The sequence below is a fragment of the Carcharhinus amblyrhynchos genome, chromosome 8, assembly GCF_965287045.1.
Source record: "Carcharhinus amblyrhynchos chromosome 8, sCarAmb.v2.hapA, whole genome shotgun sequence".
Taxonomy (NCBI): Eukaryota; Metazoa; Chordata; class Chondrichthyes; order Carcharhiniformes; family Carcharhinidae; genus Carcharhinus; species Carcharhinus amblyrhynchos.
Genome location: NC_137331.1, coordinates 51,046,506 through 51,059,559, shown reverse-complemented (window position 1 = coordinate 51,059,559; position 13,054 = coordinate 51,046,506). Strand labels below are relative to the sequence as shown.

Here is a 13,054-nt window from a genome sequence, read left to right as displayed (position 1 = left end):
TCGTGTGTCATGAAGGCTGCCTTGGAGAACGCTTAACTGAAGATCAGAGGCTGAATGCCCATGATCGCTGAAGTGTTCCCCTGTAGGAAGAGAACAGTCTTGCCTGGTGATTGTCGAGCGGTGTTCATTCATCCATTGTCGTACATGGTCTCCCCAATGTACCATGCCTCGGGATACCCTTTCCTGTAGTGTATCAGATTGGCAACATTGGTCGAGTTGCAAGAGTATGTATCGCATACCTGGTGGATGGTGTTCTCACGTGAGATGATGCCACCCATGTCGATCTGGCACGTCTTGCAGAGGTTGCTATAGCAGGGTTGTGTGGTGTCTTGGTCACTGTTCTCCTGAAGGCTGGGTAGTTTGCTGCGGTTAAAAAGTCTGACAACACCAGGTTTTAGTCCAACTGATTTATTTGATAGTAAAATAAATCGGTTGGACTAAAACCTGGTGTTGTCAGACTTTTTACTGTCTTTACCCCAGTCCAACGCCGGCACATCCACATCATAGTTTGCTGCGGACAGTGCTCTGTTTGAGGTTGTGCAGTTGTTTGAAGCAAGAAGTGGGGTTGTGGGGATGGCCTTGGCGAGATGTTCGTCTTCATCAATAACATGTTGAGGGCTCCGGAGAAGATGTTGTAGCTTCTCTGCTCTGGGGAAGTACTGGACGACGAAGGGTACTCTGTTTGCCGTGTCCCGTGTTTGTCTTCTGCAGACGGTGCAGTTTTTCACTGTGGCACCTCGGAACAGTCGTGTGCCATTTCCTGTTCTTATGAGGGCATCTTTCAGCGTCTGGAGGTGTCTTTTGCGATCCTCCTCATCTGAGCAGATCCTGTGTATGTGGAGAGCTTGTCAGCAGGAGATGGTTTCTTTAACGTGGAAGCTGGAGAAGTGGAGCATCGTGAGGTTATTCGTGGGCTTGTGGCACAGTGAAGTGCTGAGGTGACTGTCCTTGATGGAGATGTGTGTGTCCAAGAATGCACCCGATTCTGGAGAGTAATCCATGGTGACTCTGATGGTGGGATGGAACTTGTTGATGTCATCATATACTTGTTTCAGTGATTGTTCACAATGAGTCCAAAAGGAAGAAAATGTCATTGATATATCTAGAATATAGCATCAGTTGAAGGTCCTGTGTGATGAAGAGATCTTGTTCGAACCTGTGCACGAAGATGTTGGCATATTGAGGTGTGAATTTGGTTCCCATAGCTGTTCAGTGTGTCTGGATGAGGAACTGGTTGTTAAATGTGAAGTCATTGTGGTCCAGGATGAAATGGATGAGTTGTAAAATTGCATCTGGAGATTGGCAATTGTCAGCGTTGAGTACTGAGGCAGTTGCAGCAATGCCATTGTCGTGGGGGATGCTGGTGTAGAGTGCCAAGACATCCATTGTGACAAGGAGTGCTCCTGGTTCAACTGCTCCATGTGTGTTGAGTTTCTGTAGGAAATCCATAGTGTTGTGACAAAAGCTGGGGATTGTTTTTGTACAGTGGGTTTCAGGATGCCCTCGACGTAGCCGGAGAAGTTCTCGCACAAGGTCCGATACAATGGGACGGTCAGGTGTGCTTGCCTTTTGTATCTTCCAGAGGCAGTAGAGATCTCCCAACGTGGGGAGTGTGTGGGATGAGAGCACAGCGGTGCTCTGAAGGTCCTGATCAAAGGTCTTGATCAGTCTGAGTTGACAGGTGTATTCTTTGGTTGGCCTCTTTTAAGGTCAAATCAAATAAACAAACTCAGATTAAATTAGGACAAAGTAAACGGGGCAGTGTTCTTTGGTTGGGTCTGTGGGTATGTTCCTTGTTGTTGAGTTGTCGGTACACTTTGTAGTAATCTGTTCTGTTGAGTATGACTGGCCCCTCCTTTGTCTGCTGGTTTGATGACAATGTTGCGGTTGGTCTTGAGAGCGCGGATGGCGTTGCGTTGTGCTTGGGTGATGTTCGGAGCTGTCTTGTGAGTGTGGCTGATGAATCTGGTGTTGACACACCTCCTGACAGCTTGGGCATACGTGTCAAGTCGAGGGTAGCGGCCTTTGGAGGAGTCTAATTCGACTCTTTCCTGCACTGTGGATCTCTCTGACGGCTGCTCCAGTTCATTGACTGTCGCATGTGTTTGCCATTGGCCTCTTGGGGTTTGTGGAAGAACTCCCGCAGCCTCATTCGTCTGATGAATTCCTTTGTGTCTGCTGTGAGATTGATGGGGTCTGTTTTTGGTGGTGGGGCAGAAATTGAGCCTTGTGCTGAGAACTTCGATTTCATCTGGTTGAAGTGTGTAGTCTGACAAGTTGACAATGGACTTCCCTGCAGTGGTACCAGGGGAGGCTTGATTGCTGCTGGTGGTGGTTATGCCAAGTTTCCTGTTCTTGGTGTGCATGTAGGTGGCGTAGTTCTTTTGCCTCGTCTGCTTGGCAGAGTTTTGCAGCTGGTCTGCATCCTGAGCGCTAGTTGAGAATATGGACTCTATCTTGGTTTCCAGGTAGTCTGTATTATAGGAGTGGGTTTGTGATCTGTTAGTCCTTTCGGTATCTTGTCTGCTTTCTTGCATCTTTGTAGAAACTTGATGTGTGTGCGCTAAGCAGAGACTAATAGCCAAGTTCCGCACACATGAGGACGGTCTCAACCGGGATCTTGGGTTCATGTCACACCATCTGTAATTCCCATGACTTATCTGGGCTTGCAAAATCTCACTAACTGTCCCAGCTGGAGACAATATACATCTTTTTAACCTGTGCTTAACTCTCTCTCCACTCACGTTGTCTGTACCTTTTTAAAACTTGTTTACCTGTAAAGACTCACATTCCAACCATTAGTTTGTAAATTGAGCTTGTGTCTTTATATGCCCTGTTTGTGAACAGAACTCCCACCTTCCCGACAAAGGAGCAGCGCTCCAAAAGCTAGTCGCTTTTGCTACCAAATAAACCTGTTGGACTTTAACCTGGTGTTGTGAGACTACTTAATATATTTGTAAATAACAGGAAACTCAACAGTGAAGAGGTTAGTTCTAGACTTCAAGAGGATGGAAATAAAAACAGATTACTGTCAATGCTGGAATCTGAAACAAAAACAGAAAATGCTGGAAAATCTTAACAGGTCAGAACTGATTTAGAGTCTGGATGACTCTTTGTCAGAACTCAACATCAGGAGGATGTAAAATGGGCAGACGCATGGGAGATGAAGTTTAAGAAGTATAAAATCATGCAGCCTATTAGAATGATGATGGTGGCACAGTGATTAGCACTGCTGTCTCAGTGCCAGGGACCCGCATTCAATTTCAGCTGTCTTTGTGGAGTTTGCAGGTTCTCTGCATGTCTGTGTGGGATTCCTCTAGGTGCTCCTGTTCCCTTCCAAACTCTAAAGATCATAGAATTCCTAAAGTGCAGGAGGATGCCATTCAGCCCATTGAGTCTACACTGACCACAATCCCACCCAGGCCCTATTCGCATAACCTCACATATTTACCCTGCTAATGTGCGGATTAGGTTGATTGGCCGTGCTAAATTGCCCATTAGTGTTAGGGGATCAGCAGGATAAATATATGGGGTTATGGAGATAGAGCCTGGCTGTGATTGTTGTTGGTGCAGACTCCTGTGCTATAGGGTTTCTATGGATGTAATATAAACAATATAAGTGCAACTTTAAATAGGCTGCAGGAACAGACACACATCAAGCAGGTACTTATTCAAATCTTTAAAGGTGGAAAAATTGAGAATACTGTTGAAGTATGTGGGATTGGCAAAAAAAGCAGCAGTGATATGAAAAAAATGTTTTATATAGCTAATGGTTAAGATGTGGGACGCACTGAGAATCTGGTGGAGGAAAATTCAGTTGAAGAAAGCAAGAGAGAATTGAATGATTAACTAGACAGGATATTTGCCAGGCTGTAGAAAAATATTGGTAAATAGGGTAAAGCGAGTTGCTGGTGCAGAGAATCGATGGGCCAAGTAACCACCTTATTGCAGCTATTCTATAAAATTAAATTTGTTACATTCAATAGTTATTTTGGGAACATGGCATCAAGAATGTGAACAAAGCTGGCTTTGAGTGAATAAAGCCTTGACCATGAACATGTTGACTAGGGGGAGGATGCTGACATTAGATCACTTGTCCTTCTCGTGAATTTGTAGTATTTTCTGGAGAAAGTGTTGCTGGTATTTCTCCAATGTCTTGAGATGCCAGCTGTAGATTCTTCAAGTCTCTGAAGTGTATAAGATCAGGTGATCCTCCTGGCAATCCATTACCTTAAATCTAGGTTTGGCACACTGGCCTCCTGCTGAAACTGACACCTGACATTGGATACTGATCATGTGGTAACACCTAAAAACAATTGCAACCAACGTCAGTTCCAAAACAACTCTGCCAAACTAGCTGGCTCAACATAGAATGCTGCTACCATTGCCCTTTGAACTCACCACTCGGACTCTCCTACTCAGTAGCAGAATACTGTGCCCTTGTTTGGTCATGATCATTCTCTCTCACACACAATTAATACCATGATGATAGTAATATACATATATCTTGAGGAGAGTGTTTAAACATTCAATTTCATTCAATAGTATAGCTGGTAGAAATGCAACTTTTGGGAGAGTGGGTTAATTAATCATTTTAGCCTTGCAAGTATTTTAAATAGAGCTAATTATGGACTTTTGTTTACTTAACCTCCCCTAGGATTTCTAATTAGAGTGAACGACGTGGTTGTGTGGTTTATGTGCAGATTTGAATCTGTCACAGAGAAAAAAGCTTTTGCAGAAAGTAGTTAGTTATAGCTAAAATCTGGTTGCTGTTTTGGAACTCTATCTCTAAAAGCTGTTAACAAATGTTAAAACAAGTATGCCTGGATTTGCTAACTAGCGAATTAAAAATGGGTTTGATCTATGCATGAAAGGGATTAATTGGACTTGGAACAGTCATAAGATAGAAAGTAAAATGGTTTCCTTCCTTTTTTAAATATTATTCAACTGTTAATGGTTAAGCTAATTCATTTGTTAGAATTACATTTAAACTTGCATTGTTCAAGATAAGATTTTTCGCTATAAAATATTATTTTGTTAGTGGTATAATTCCTGGAAAGAAATATCCTATCTTCACATTTATGCCAAAAAGGGAAAATTATTGGGGTCTGGCTTCCTAATGGAACTTGGGTTTTGGTCCAGGACCCTAAGTAATACAATGCATCAGTACTGGAACACTATTCCCAACACTGCTTCCTGTTCTGGCAAACGTCACTCCTCCACATATCTGCGAGTTACAACAACCCACAAAATGATAGAAGAAGTTCACAATGCTCCCTTCCTGTGGAACTATTCAGTTCACCCAAGGTATGGCTCACATCAAGAAAGCTGATCTGGAGAAACCCTCCCAATGCAAATTCCACCTGGACAAATGAATGTGAATAATTGGGCAAGACAAACAAGTACTTCATCCCAACCCAACAACTGTCTGGTTTCAGCCGTCCAAAGATAGATTGGTTGGTCCACTGTCAACAGGTTCAGAACCTGCCATGATGCCTGCTCGGACAACCACAAATGGGACATTAGTGCTAGCCTCCATGTGCCTGTGGGGAAAAAGCAAAGTATGCACCACATTATTGAAGAGTGTCCAATCTACAGACTCAGCAGAGGTCTATTTGCACATAAAACAACAGGACTAGAAGAAAATGTTTGGCTTAGAGACTTTGCATTCGGGCTTAATAAAATTCTAGATTTGAAATCTGAGTAACGAATACACTTTTTCTCAGTATGTTGAAGGCTGAGCAGGCACATTATTAACAGTGGTGACCCTCATTGTGGATGTCTTTCTTTGTTTTTATTCCAATTCAATCCAATCAAATCCAATTCAGAGTGAAGTTGAGACATTCCCAATCCAAGCTGACAAGACAGGGCTCTCACCTCCTGTCTTAGGCTTGATCTATGTGATCCAAGCTGATTGGAGTAGGCATTGCTCCTCCTCCAATCTTATTTGCATCTTAGCCAAAAGGCCGAGATGCTGCTTTTAAGAATTGCTTCAAATGAAGCTAACATATAACCTAATGACTTCAACCAACCGCAGCATGTCGATACTACACTTGATCTTAGCCAAAAGGTCGAGAGATTCCTGAAACGTGAAAAATGGTCCTTTTTTTCCAGGGTGTCATCTTGTACCTCCATCAGTTGTGGGGCGGGGGGAGGGATGTGCTGCTGGAGTGGGTTGGAAGAGGACCTTAGTTTTCCTAGTGTTTAAACTAAGGACTGTTCTCTCGTGCTTTGTTCGGGGATCAAAAATGATGTGGTGCCTCATTCTGTGAATGAGCATGTGTATGAACATCATCTGTGTACTGATGTTTGAGTGACCTAGGTTTGGGAGTTATGGGAACAAAGATTGAAAAAGTTCCTATCTGTCCTGTAGGTTATTTCCACAATTATGGGGAGCTTTCTGGTGGTGAGTTGCAGACTTGTGGCAAAGCTAATTGGAGAAGAGGGTTGTGAGAACAAAGCCTTGTTTAACCCTAGTCTTCACTGAGATAAGGTCTGTTGTGGACCCATTGGTAAACAACATGGCTTGCATGTCACATAGATGATCCTCATGTTTGGTGGAGTCAAGTAAATAATTTGAGGTCGATTAAAGGTCCTGTACAGCAATTGGTGCTATTGCCTACATTTTCCTGGATTTCCTCCATAGTAAAGATTTATATCTGAAATGCACTCAATATGCGAAATCCATAGTGTGACTTTGGGAGGAGTTCTTCTGCTATGGTGAGGAGGTGACTGACATCAGGGATACTCCCCTGTGATACCACTATTGGACTTATCCCCCTTCTCTATGCTGGCCTCTCTTGCATTGTCCTTGAGATTCCCTAGCATGTGCTTTTCTTTCTGGATAAGGAATGTGAGATTGCACAATTGTACCAAGCGTGTAGTGTGTGCATCTGACATGTTCTCAGATTTTCACAAGGATTTGTCTGCCCCTGAGGCCTTGTTGCTTTTCAACTGATAAATGGCTTTTTTGATTCAGGCTGGGGTAGTGTTGAGCCTTAGTTGAGTTCTGTATTGAGGGATGGAGTAGAGGACACTCTGGTCAAAGACAGAGTCATTGAGTTCTTTGAAATGTTCCCACCAGCAGGTGCCTATTGCCTCTCTAGCCCTAATAAGCCCTTCTCTGTCCTTGCCTTCACTTGAGTTGGCCTAGCATTAAGGCATTATTCACCCAAGATCAGCTTTGCTGGGCAGTCTTGATAGTGCTAATCAAACAACACTAATATTGTGGTTGCCTGCAAGTTGTTGGATTTCTTGTGCTCTTTGCACCCACTATTTTTTTTTTCTCTCTGGATTTTTAATATACAGCTGCCTCAGATGCATGTAGATCTCCTGTTTTTTTTGATGATGTTTCCAGTCTGAGTGCTTAGCACTTGATTGGTTCCTGTATCTCTTGGTTATTCTTGTCCAACCAGTTTCTGTTTCCCAGTAGAGAAGTCAAGAATATCTTCTTTATGGTGAAATTTGAAGCGAACCAATTACTGTGGACACATTACAATTCTTGTTTAAGAAGAGCAGTTTTTGCAAGATCCATGAGACCTTCAATATTAATTTTTCTTAGAGCAATATTTCTGTTGCCATCACTATTTAGGGGCCAAGTTGATGAAAATGATGGGTCAAATTAGACAATAATTGTCTAAATGTCTTCGACACCGGCCTTGGCATGAATGTCATGGGCATCCTTGTGATCTTTTGCTTGGATGATGTTAATCAGGTGCCAGTGCTTGGATCAAACTACAAGGTTTTATGCTCATCTCTGAAATGGTGTTAGTTATGACAAGATCATTTTCTAAGCATTTCATCAGGAGAAGAATGTCTTTTGGAGTTACTTTTCCCCATTCTTTCCTTGCCAATCACACACTTCCAGAGGTTCAAAATCCCCAGGACCGGATGGAATGCATCCGAGGGTTCTGAAAGAAATGGCGGAGGTGATAGTGGATGCCTTGGTGGTTATTTTCCAGACGTCGCTGGATTCCGGGGAAGTGCCGGATGATTGGAAAACGGCTAATGTTACGCCGTTGTTTAAGAAGGGTGCCAGGCAAAAGGCGGGGAATTATAGGCCGGTTAGTTTAACGTCTGTGGTAGGTAAAATGTTAGAATCTGTCATTAAGGAGGAAATTGCGAGGCATCTTGAAGGGAATTGCTTGATAGAGCAGACGCAGCACGGTTTCATTAAAGGGAAGTCGTGTCTGACAAATTTACTGGAGTTCTATGAGGATGTGTCTAGGGCGGTGGATAGAGGAGAGCCGGTGGATGTGGTCTTTCTAGATTTTCAGAAGGCGTTTGACAAAGTACCTCACAAGAGGTTATTGCAGAAGGTCGAGGGACATGGAGTTGGGGGTAGGGTGTTAGCGTGGATAGAGGATTGGTTGTCAAATAGGAGGCAGAGAGTGGGGGTCAACGGGTGCTATTCGGATTGGCGGATGGTGACTAGTGGAGTGCCCCAGGGGTCGGTGCTGGGGCCTCAGCTTTTTACCATTTATATAGATGATCTGGAGGAGGGAACCGAGTGTAGGGTGTCGAAATTTGCTGATGACAGCAAGATTGGGGGAACGGCAAATTGTGCGGAGGGTGTGGAGAGTCTGCAGAAGGATCTAGATAGGCTGGGCGAATGGGCCAGGAAATGGCAAATGGAATTTAATGTTGGCAAGTGTGAGGTGGTCCACTTTGGTAGGAAGAATGGTAGGAAGGACTATTACTTACGGGGCGAAAAACTGCAGCAGGCGACGGTGCAGAGGGACCTCGGGGCCCTTGTGCACGAGTCGCAAAAACCCAGCTTGCAGGTGCAGCAGGTGGTCAGGAAGGCGAATGGTTTGCTGGCCTTCATAGCAAGGGGGATTGAATATAAAAGTAGGGAGGTCTTGCTGCGGCTGTATAGGGCATTGGTGAGGCCGCAGCTGGAGTACTGTGTGCAGTTTTGGGCGCCGCACCTGCGCAAAGATATTTTGGCCTTGGAGGGAGTGCAGAGGAGGTTTACTAGGCTGATACCGGAGTTGAGGGGGTTGAGCTATGAGGAGAGGCTGAATAAACTGGGCTTGTACTCGTTAGAGTTTAGAAGAATGAGGGGAGATCTCACTGAGACGTATAAGATGATGAATGGGATGGATAGGATAGAGGTGGAGAGACTCTTCCCGCTCAAAAAAGACACTAGGACTAGGGGGCACAGCCTCAAGATAAAAGGGGGGCAGTTTAGAACGGAGTTGAGGAGGAACTTCTTCACTCAAAGGGTGGTGAATCTCTGGAATTCTCTGCCCGTTGAAGTGGTGGAGGCTGCCTCGCGAAATATTTTTAAGACGCGGGTTGATGGGTTTTTGATAAGAGAGGGGATTAAGGGTTATGGGGAGAGGGCGGGAAAGTGGAACTGAGCCATGACAGATCAGCCATGATCTTATTGAATGGCGGGGCAGGCTCGAAGGGCTAGATGGCCTACTCCTTGCTCCTATTTCTTATGTTCTTATCACTGAAGTTGCCAAGGAGAATTGGTTTGTCCCTCACTGGGACTCAGGTTAGGAATTATTGTAGATAGGTAAAATTATTCTCTGGCCTTGCCTAATATGAGAGTATATGCACTCTTGACAATGGCAGTCTGATTCCTCATTAGGATGAGCCAAAAAGTCAGGAGGTGCTTGTGTATCCAACAGGGGGAGTCATTGAGACATAAGGCTTACTCTTGATGGTGAAGAAAGTTACGTGAAGTTGCCTTTCCTTTTAGATTGCCCTTCCAGAAAAAAAATGCTATGGTTCACACTGTTGGATAGAGGAGAGATGTTTTTAATAATAGCTGTTTGGCTTGATTAACAAGTTGGTGAGCTAATATTTGCCAAAAAGCTGAAGAAAGGATCAGAGATCCTTCCCTCTCTTTGGGAAAAAAAGTGATCTTATTGAATGGCGGGGCAGGCTCGAAGGGCCAGATGGCCTACTCCTGCTCCTATTTCTTATGTTCTTATGACTAATAAGGTCTCTCCTTCCATCCAGCTAAAAGAGCATCTAGATACTTTAGAGTTATGCATGAACATGAATGTGAACATTTATTGCCAGTTGTTGTGATAGAACATTACAGCGCAGTACAGGCCCTTCGGCCCTCTGTTGCACCGACCAGTGGAACCAATCTAATGACCCTCTAAACTAAACTATTCCAATATTATCCATATGTCTATCCAATGACCATTTGAATGCCCTTAAAGTTGTTGAGTCCACTACAGCTGCAGGCAAGGCATTCCACGCCCTTACTACCGTCTGAGTAAAGAACCTACCTCTGACGTCTGTCCTGTACTTATCACCCCTCAATTTAAAGTTATGTCCCCTCGTGTTAGCCATCACCATCCAAGGAAAAAGGCTCTCACTGTCCACCCTATCTAATCCTCTGATCATCTTGTGTGCCTCAATTAAGTCACCTCTTAACCTTCTTCTTGGTAATGAAAACAACTTCAAGTCCCTCAGCCTTTCCTCATAAGACCTTCCTACCATACCAGGCAACATCCTGGTAAATCTCCTCTGCACCCTTTCCAATACTTGCACGTCTTTTCTATAGTGCGGCGACCAGAACTATACGCAATACTCCAAGTGTGGCCACACCAGAGTTTTGTACAGCTGCAACATGATCTCATGGTTCCCAAACTCAATCCCTCTACCAATAAAAGCTAACACACTGTACGCCTTCTTAACAACCCTATTAACCTGGGTGCCAACTTTCTGGGATCTCTGTAGAAATCTTTTAAAAGGATTTTAACTTTTGGAAAAAAGATTTTAACTTTCAGTTGATAATTGAAAGAACAACAGGGCAAGATTTCATGTTTTAGAACTTGGTAAGCACTTTCAATTTGTAGGCATCTTATCCTTTGAACTACAGAGAGGATCATTCCCCTTTTGTACAGATCACACATCACATTCTCCATGGAATTGCAGACTTTAGAGAAAACAGTCCTCTGTTGCTCGCAGCTTCCCCATGGGTTCCTGTATCCCCTTTTTAGCTGAGTAGTGTAATGTTTGTGTACGTTTAAGAGATTTTTTTTCTAGATCATGTTTTCTACAGTTGTAAGCAAGCCTTTTTGGCTTCAGTTGTTTTCTCATTATGGCATTGGTTAGTCTGGAGGAGTCTTTTTATTACTACTTAAAGGGGGGGGTTGTTTTTTTTTACTGGGATGTTTATGATTGCATTGTTAGGAGAAAATCTGGTTGGCAGGTCAGGTGACAGCTTTTTCATTTTCCGTTTGAACTGCTGTTTGGTTGGGTTTTAGAAGGGACATTAAGATGGAAAGAAGTATCTCTCTCTTTTGGTTCTGGAAATTCTGCTGGTCATCTGAAAGCAAGGTCTTATCTTTCTGAGGGGGAAATCTGCTATTGGTGGCTTTCTTAGAGTCCCTGGTGTTTTGGGAAGCTGTTCTGAGTCCATCCAGAGAACTGCAGAATGCATCCACAGGACTCAATTCCAGTATCACATGAGTATTAGTTTATGCTGTATTAAACCTGTTTAAAGGCTCCAGGTTATAGGATTGGTTTGAGTGGGACAGCTTCTATATTTTTACAGCGTTATAAATTATTTTGGTTGTTTTGGTGTCTGTAATTGATAAAAGCTCTTGCTAATTTTCTTACTATAAGTGTTAAGTATATTCTTAAATAAACTTTGTTTGATTTAAAAAGTTCCCTTATGCATTAGTGGAATCATACCTGAAGTGAAAAATATCATGCTTACCCTAGCCAAAGTCTAGATGCAAAACTTATCCGGGTGGACTCTTTTGAGTTTCTGATCTGAATCATAACAGTAGTAACTTTGAAAGACTGTCTCCAGTTTTAGGAGTTTCTTAAATTGACCACCAGCAGTAAAGCCTGTTTCTTCTTCCCCCAGGACATGCCAGGACAGAATGCTTCAGCTGCATAACATGCCAGCTTCCAGCGTGATCACTCACAAAGCCAAACAGCCTTTCTCTTCACTGCCCATGAAGAACTGTTGTCTGTGATATTCATTAGGGTACAAAGATTTTGGTCAAGGGCTCAGCAATTTCTTCCCTCACCTCTCTTAGTATGCTGGGATAGACCCTATCTGGCTCTGGGGACTTGTCCACCTTGATGTTTTTCAAAACCTTCAATACCTCCTCCCTTTTTATGTTCTAGAATGTCAACATCCTCCTTTCAACACTCACCATACACCACATCCTTCTCCTTTGTGCATACTGATGCAAAGTACTCATTATGGACCTCACCCATCTCGCCTGCCCCACGCAAATTCCCTCCACTGTTCTTGAATGGGCCTACCCTTTCCTTAGCTACCCTCTTCCTCCTTATACAGGCATAAAAAGCCTTGGGATTTTCCTTAATCCGGCTTGCCAAGGACATTTCATGACCCCGTTTTGCCCTCCTAAGTCCTTGTTAAAGTATGCTCCTGCTATCTTTGTTTTCTCTTTCATTATGGGTGAGGTACCAGAGGATTGGAGGGTAGATAATTTTGTTCCTCTGTTTAAGAAGGGTAAAAGAGACAATTGGAGAAAATACAGGATTGTGAGCCTTACATTAATGGTGGGGAAATTATTGGAAAAGATACTTAGGGACAGGATGAGAATAGGCTTATTAGCGATAGGCAGCATGGTTTTGTAAAGGAAAGGCTGTGTTTCGCAAACTTGATTGAATTGTTTGAGGAAATGATAAGAAAAATTGACCAGGGCAGGGCAGTGGATGGTGTATACATGGACTTTAGTAAAGCCTTCAATAAGGTTTCTCATGGCAGGCTGATACAAAAAGTGAAGTCATATGGGATCTGAGGTGAGCCAGTAAGATGGATATAAAACTGGCTTGGCATAGAAGGCAGAGAGTAGCTGTGGAAGAATACTTTCCTAACTGGAAGTCTGTGACATGAAGTGTTCCACAAGAATCAGTATGGGGGCCTCTGTTGTTTGTAATATACATAAATGATTTGGAAGAAAATTTAGGTAGTGTGATCAGTAAATTTGCAGATGATACAAAAATTGGGGGTGTAGTGGATAGTGAGGAGGATTGTCGCAGGATCTAAATCAGTTGGAGATCTCGGCCATAAAATGGCAGATGGAATTTAATCCGGACA

At 43.4% G+C, this 13,054-nt stretch overlaps 1 protein-coding gene across 1 annotated transcript in view; it reads left to right on the top strand.

Moving 5' to 3' along the window:
- Positions 1–13,054, top strand: part of LOC145346372 (uncharacterized) — a 230,163-nt gene that overhangs the window by 1,114 nt on the left and 215,995 nt on the right. The gene's annotated exons all lie outside the window — the stretch shown is intronic.